At 43.1% G+C, this 7,500-nt stretch overlaps 1 protein-coding gene across 3 annotated transcripts in view; it reads left to right on the top strand.

Annotated features, from left to right (window-relative positions):
• The window catches only part of CCSER1 (coiled-coil serine rich protein 1), a 580,273-nt gene that overhangs the window by 1,119 nt on the left and 571,654 nt on the right, over window positions 1–7,500 (top strand). The gene's annotated exons all lie outside the window — the stretch shown is intronic.

Raw genomic sequence — 7,500 nt, 5'->3', positions numbered from 1 at the left:
TCTCACTCTCTCTCTCTCTTTCCTTCCCGCCTCCCTCCCCGCGCCACGGTTTTGCAGCACTTGGCAGCTGGGGGAGGCTGGAAAGACCATGTGGCTGCGCTGGCGGTGCCACATGGCATCTCCTTCCTTACCCGCCCCCCAACCCCGACTCCCTGCGACTTTCTTCCCCTGCCATTCGCGCTGCGAGGCGCTGTCCAAAAATCCTGCTCTAGGTCCATTTGGTGAAGGATCCCTCGCTTGCAATAAGGGGTGGTTGAGGGGGGGTGTTTCCTTGTTGTAACCATTGGGGTGAGGTGGCAGTGATTGGGGAGCTGTGAAAGAGAGACAGACAGACAGACAGAGACACACAGAGAGAGGGAGACAGAGAAACACAGAGAGAGAGAGAGACAGACAGAGAGACAGACAGACAGAGACAGAGAGAGAGGGAGACAGAGAGAGAGACAGACAGACAGAGACAGAGAGAGAGAGAGGGGGAGACAGAGAAACACAGAGAGAGAGAGAGACAGACAGAGAAAGAGAGAGAGACAGACACAGAGAGAAACAGAGACACAGAGAGAGACAGACACAGAGAGAGACAGAGAGACAGAGAGACAGAGAGAGAGAAAGACAGAGAGAGACAGAGTGAGTGAGAGAGAGAGAGACACAGAGAGAGAGAGACACACACACACACACACACACACATACACAGAGAGAGAAAGACACAGAGAGAGAGAGACAGAGAGAGAGACAGAGAGACACAGAGAGGTAGACAGAGAGAGAGAGACAGAGAGAGAGCGCTATGTGCTATGTGCTGGTGTGCAAGATGTGAAACAGGAGACAAAGGTCAACTAAGAGTTGTATCCTCAAGGTGCTAGGGGTCCAAATAAAAGAAGGACCTGCCGAAACCAAGAAACGCCACAAAGAGACTTGTGCACAACTGACCTACAATTGCTTTGCACAGGCAAAATTCTCCCAGCGGTGGAAAACCCTGAGCTTTGACCCTGTGCAATGTTGCAAAGACGGGGCAACGTCCCTGGGGGTTCCTTGTTTCTCTCTCCCCCCTGCCCACCTTTAGGGACAGAGGTCTTAAATCGATTCATTCTTCTTCTTCTTTTTTTACAATGAGATTCTGGACTCGGGTTTCTGGATTTGGCACGGAGGGTGGAATTCCTGGAAAGCGTTTGAATGGGGAGATCGCGTCGGCAGATGATGACGCCTGTGTTCCTGGATGGCTCATTTTTGCACACTGGCTGATGATGCCTACCTGTGCCTTTTGTGTGTGTGTGTGTCGTTGAAGATAATGTGTTAGTGAGATAGGATGGTTGTATATTGAACAGCAAGATCATGGCACTTGGGATTAGAAAAGGGGGGGCATAGGAAGATCTAATGGCTTCTTGTAGTCTGCTGTTTTTATCACAATGTCCCTCTTTGGTGAATTTTCAACTCCCCCTCCCCGGCAACATAAGGAGAGACATATTCATTTATTTATTTATGTATTTATTTATTTGTTTGTTTGTTTGTTTAGTTAGTTATTTAGTTATTTATTTATTTATTTATTTATTTATTTATTCATTCATTCATTCATTCATTTGTCCAATACACAAATACTCAGGAAGAAAAATAGACATGTGGTAATATATATAAGGGTGAAAGTGAACTTAGAGGAGAGGATATATGAAAGGAAGAGAATATATGATAGGTGAAAGAAAGGAAAGACAATTGGACAGGGGACGAAAGGCACACCAGTGCACTTATGTACATCTTGCCAAATAGTTAAAAGGATCGTTTTCAATGCCTCTAAGCAGAGTGAAATTCCAGTGAACGTTTCTTTCTTCCTTTTTTTGAATTTTTTTATTTACAAAAGAAATACAAAAATATACCGTATCGTTAGATATACGTATAGAATCATTTCAAAAGAAAAGAAACAGAAATAAGAGAAATTACAAACAGTTAAAAAAACAAGAGAGATATCCTTGTTCTCTCTTCACTATCTTATTCTTGCTGATGTCTTACTATATTTTGTGCAGTAGTCCATATAAGAACATAAGAAGAGCCCTGCTGAATCAGGCCAAAGCCCATCGAGTCCAGCATTCTGTGTCCCACAGTGGCCCCAATTGTCCATGGGGATCTTGAGCAGAAAGAGAAGGCAAGACCCTCCCTTTCCCTTGACCCCCAACAAATGGGACCCAAGGGAATCCTGCCTGCCTCAAGCAACATAGAGGCGGCACATGGACATCCGTTTCAATAACCACCAATACACTTGGCATCCCTGAATCTGTCTAATCCTGCCTTGAAGCTATCAAGGCTGACAGCTGTCACCACCTCTTCTGGAAGTGAGTTCCATAAACAAATGACCCTCTGGGTGAAGAGATATTTCCCTTGATTTGGTGAATATATTGTATCGTATAAATGTTTATGATCTTATCATTTGGCCTATTGCAATTTTCTACTACGGCTGGACTTCAAGGCTCCAATCCTCCCCTGCAGGGAGGTGGAACCAATTAGGTGGTTCCGCCCCAGATGTCTGATGGACCCAGAGGGCTTTCAGAGGGCGCTTGGGGTTTTACCAGATTCACTCGTACACAGTTCGGCAGAGTCGCTTGCCGTGGCCTGGAACAGGGCTGCGACAGAGGCTCTTGACTGGATTGCGCCATTGTAACCTCTCTGTGGCACTAGACCCCGGAGAGCTCTTTGGTTCACCGAGGAACTTTGGGTATTGAAACACCAGAAGAGACGTCTAGAGAAGCGTTGGAGGAAAAGTAGGTCTGAATCTGATCAAACACTTGTAAGAGCTCATATCAAGACTTACAAAGTAGCGCTCAAAGCGGCAAGATGCGCGTATCATGCCGCCTTGATTGCATCAGCGGAATCCCGCCCGGCTGCTCTGTTTAGGGTGAGTTGCTGAGGATGTTAACACGTTTTTCGCTGATAAAATTGCTCAGATTCGGATGGACCTTGACTCCGATTGGATAGCAGTGTCAGCTGACAATGAGTCAGTCGAGGTGGCTGGGGCCCATCCTTGTCCATCTGTCTGGGAGGAGTTTGACCTGGCGACACCTGATGAAGTGGACAAAGCCATTGGAGCTGTGAGTTCCGCCACCTGTTTACTGCATCTGTGTCCCTCTTGGTTGGTTTCAGCCAGTAGAGAGGTGACACGGAGCTGGGTCCAGGAGATTGTCAACGCTTCTTTGGGGAGGGGGTCCTTCCTGGCTCCCTACAAGGAGGCACTGGTGCGCCCCCTCCTCAAGAAGCCTTCCCTGGACCCAGCTGTACTTAATAACTATCATCCAGTCTCCAACCTTCCCTTTATGGGGAAGGTGGTTGAGAAGGTGGTGGCGCTCCAGCTATTATTTTATACTATTATTTTTATTATACTATTATTATTATTATTATTATCATCATCATCATCATCATCATCATTATTATTATTGTTATTATTAACTTGATAAAGATTCTTAATTTTACTGTAAGTAATTTTATATTATAGTTGATATAGTTCACCTTTATAAATTAGTTCAGTTTTAATCTTTTATATTTGCCCACTCTTTAATCTCTATTATATCTCTATTATATCTTCCTATCGCTTCATATTTTCCATATAACACCCCTATGCAAACGTGTTTAGTTTATTTTTATTTTTTTAAAGTTTTTATTATACAAAGATTAAAAAGCAGGTATATAAGATAGTACATGTTATATCATTTTACAATATAATTATTTGTTGAAATATTGTACTTACATTCTAAAATATAACCTACAAAACTGCCAGTATTTCCCCGTTTATTTTATCCTAATTTTGTTTAGCCAGTTGTACAATTTATCCCATACTGTAAAATATTCCATGTCTCCCTTTTCTTTTCTTTTCATTGTTAGTCTGTTCATTTCTGCCAGTTCCAGAGTTTTATTTAAAATATTTCTTTCTTTCTTTTAACGGAACACATTTTGCTGTGACGGAACCTCAGAGGGAGTGAAGCCTGGGCATATTGAGAGGACAAATTTATCAAATTCTCTGCTGCTGAATTAACTTTCCTGCTCAGAATGCAGTAACTGTTGTCACCTCTGGCCCCACAGTGAATCAGGCCCACGTGCCTTTGGGTTTCGAGAGGTTAGAAAGCTTCGTGGAGTAAAATGGAAGGGAAGGAACAGAAAAACGAACACGCTTCGCATATAGAAATGGCTCAGGTTCAATTTCTGGCGTTGCCCATTATCGGGGACCAAATGAATGAAAATCCCTTCTTGGAGATTGCTAGAGACGGTGAGAGATAGATTAGTTAGGGGGCTGTTTTCTGTATTCACAGTGGGGTAAAGGCAGCGAGACGGTAATAGGCCTGCCAACTCCATGGGAGACGAATAGGAAAGAGCGCCTCCAGGAAATCAGACAAGTTTCAAGGTGCCTACTGATGTGCGCGGCGAGGCCAAGGAACAGGTGAAAGATTTGGCGCTTATTTATTTATTTTATTTATTTATTTATTCATTTGTCCAATACACAAATGCATAGGAAGAAAAATAGACATGTGATAATATAAAAGAGGGTGAAAGTGAACTTAGAGGAGAGGATATATGAAAGGAAGAAAATATATATGATAAGTGAGAGAAAGGAAAGACAATTGGACAGGGGACGAAAGACACACCAGTGCACTTATGTACGCCCCTTACTGGCCTCTTAGGAACCTGGAGAGGTCAATCGTGGAGAGTCTAAGGGAGAAGTGTTGGGGGTTAGGGGTTGACACAATTGAGTCTGGTAATGAGTTCCACGCTTCGATAACTCGATTGTTGAAATCATATTTTTTACAGTCAAGTTTGGAGCGGTTCATGTTAAGTTTGAATCTGTTGCGTGCTCTTGTGTTATTGCGGTTGAAGATGAAGTAGTCATTGACCGGTAGGACATTGCAGCATATGATCTTGTGGGCAATACTCAAATCGTGTTTTAGGCGCCGTAATTCTAGGCTTTCTAGGCCCGGGATTGTTAGTCTATTTTCGTAGGATATTCTGTTTCGAGTGGAGGAGTGAAGGGCTCTTCTGGTGAAGTATCTTTGGACATTTTCAAGGGTGTTGATGTCCGAGATGTGGTATGGGTTCCAGACAGATGAGCAGTAGTCTAGGATGGGTCTGGCAAAAGTTTTGTAGGCTCTTGTGAGTAGAGTGAGATTGCCGGAGCAGAAGCTGCGTAGGATCAGGTTAACAACTCTAGAGGCTTTTTTGGCGATATTGCTTACTAATGACTTTCATTCATGAAAGGTTTGCGCACTGGAGTATCTGCTGAATTTACTACACTTCCCCTTTCAGCCTGAGAGCGTGTAGTAATCACACATATTTTTGGCTGACTTTTATTTTTTTGCCATCTTCACAGTTGATGTGAGTACGAAACAATTAGAGCAGCTCTCTTAGGCTTGTTTGAACCTCTACTTTCTTTCGGGGTTTGGGTCGTGCTTGAAGTGTTAAAATCCTCAAGAGAGACGGGGTGAAGAAAGGAAGAGTGACTGAGGCTGGGAGAGGAGTAGACAGGTGTACGGAAGGTTTTACCAGCACTTTACATCTTGCTTAAGTTTAGAAAGGGGATGAAAAGAAAGCATGTTCTAAAAACCAGCTCTGGGCATGTATGAAAGGGAATTATTGATGACCTGGGAAAGCTTAGCTAGCAGATAACAGCATGCTGACTTATCTGGAGGCATTGTGCACTGCGGTAGCTTGCAATAGACGAAGTTGTCTTTCCGAGCTATGTACAAGCACAGTTAAAAAGTTCGGGATTTCCAAAGTTCAGGAGTTGCAATTAGGAAAGGAGAATGATGCTGAGCAATGAATCGCAATAACAGTGGCACCTCTACTTACGAACTGAATTCGTTCCGTGACCAGGTTCTTAAGGACAAAAGTTTGTAAGAAGAAGCAATTTTTCCCATAGGAATCAATATAAAAGCAAATAATGTGTGTGATTGGGGAAACCACAGGGAGGGTGGAGGCCCTGTTTCCTCCCAGGAGATTCCTAGAGAGGCCCCATGGAGGCTTCTCCCTGCCTTTTCTGGCCCTGTTTCCCACCAGGAGATTCCTAGAGAGGCCCCACAGAGGCGTATCCCTGCCTTTTCCATCCCTGTTCCTCCCAGGAGATTCCTAGAGAGGTCCCATGAAGGCTTCTCCCTGCCTTTTCTGGCCCTGTTTGCTCCCAGGAGATACCTAGAGAGGCCCCACAGAGCCGCCCCGAGTCTTTGGAGAGGGGCGGCATACAAATATAATAATAATAATAATAATAATAATAATAATAATAATAATAACAACAACAACAAAAACAACAACAAAACAATTATTATTATTATTATTATTATTATTATTATTATTATTATTATTATTATTATTATTTTCCCCACCTTTTCTGGCCCTGTTTGCTGCCAGGAGATTCCTAGACTTTTCCGGCCCTGTTTCCTCCCAGGAGATTCCTAGAGAGGCCCCACACGGAGGCTTCTCCCTGCCTTTTCCGGTTACAGTTTCAGAGACTCAGGTTTGTAAGTGGAAAATGGTTCTTGAGAAGAGGCAAAAAAATCTTGAACACCCGGTTCTTCTCTAGAAAAGTTCATAAGTAAAGGCGTTCGTAGGTAGAGGTCCCACTGTATTTCCCCCCAACTCCCGTTGGTGAATATCTGTGGTTTGATTTGTTTCTCAATTTGGGGAAAGTGCAATCTAAAAAGCTTTGCCATGGGCATTTGTCATGTTTTGGCCAAAAAAAAGATTGTCTTCTGTGAAATATAGTTTGTTTTAGCCGCAGGTTTATCAACATGCCTTTGCATAGGATTAGAGGAAGCACGAAGTTGCCCTACTAGTGTAGCAGCTCAAAAACGTGTTTTCCCTGCAACAATTCCAGCACTGTGTTTCTACTCATTAACCCCATCTCCAATAGTCTGTGACTAGGTAAATTGACTTTCTCTGTCAGCTATTACCATAGTCTTCACTGCGAAGCATTGATTTCATTTGGTGTATTGCTTTTAGTTGTATTTAACATTCGTTTGTGCAGTCTGGTCTGAACCAATTCTTGATTGAGAACTAATGTCTCATATTTGGATGTCTTGTGACTGCAGGTGGCCATGGACGCTGGATCACTGGGTTTCCTCCTCTTTGATCCATTCTGCAAACGTCTGTAAAAATGGTGGCTTTGGCTCATAGCAAGATCCTCCTAAGTATTTTATTTATTTTTATTTATTTATTTATTTATTTATTTTGTCCATTACACAATAATACACAATGAAGGTAATAGAGGACACCTTCGAGGAAATAGAATTAGAGAAAGAGAAAGAAGAGAAGAGAGAGTATAGGATAAAATAATCAATGAGAGAACAGAAGAAAGATATAGGGATAGAAGAGAAGATATAGGGGATATAGGAGAGACAATAGGACAGGGGATGGAAGGCACTCTAGTGCACTTGTACTCGCCCCTTACTGACCTCTTAGGAATCTGGAGAGGTCAACCGTGGACAGTCTAAGGGCAAAATGTTGGGGGTTAGGGGATGACACTACGTAGTCCGGTAATGAGTTCCA

Source organism: Erythrolamprus reginae, chromosome 7, assembly GCF_031021105.1.
Source record: "Erythrolamprus reginae isolate rEryReg1 chromosome 7, rEryReg1.hap1, whole genome shotgun sequence".
Lineage (NCBI taxonomy): Eukaryota > Metazoa > Chordata > Lepidosauria > Squamata > Dipsadidae > Erythrolamprus > Erythrolamprus reginae.
This window is presented reverse-complemented; position numbering and strand designations above follow the sequence as displayed.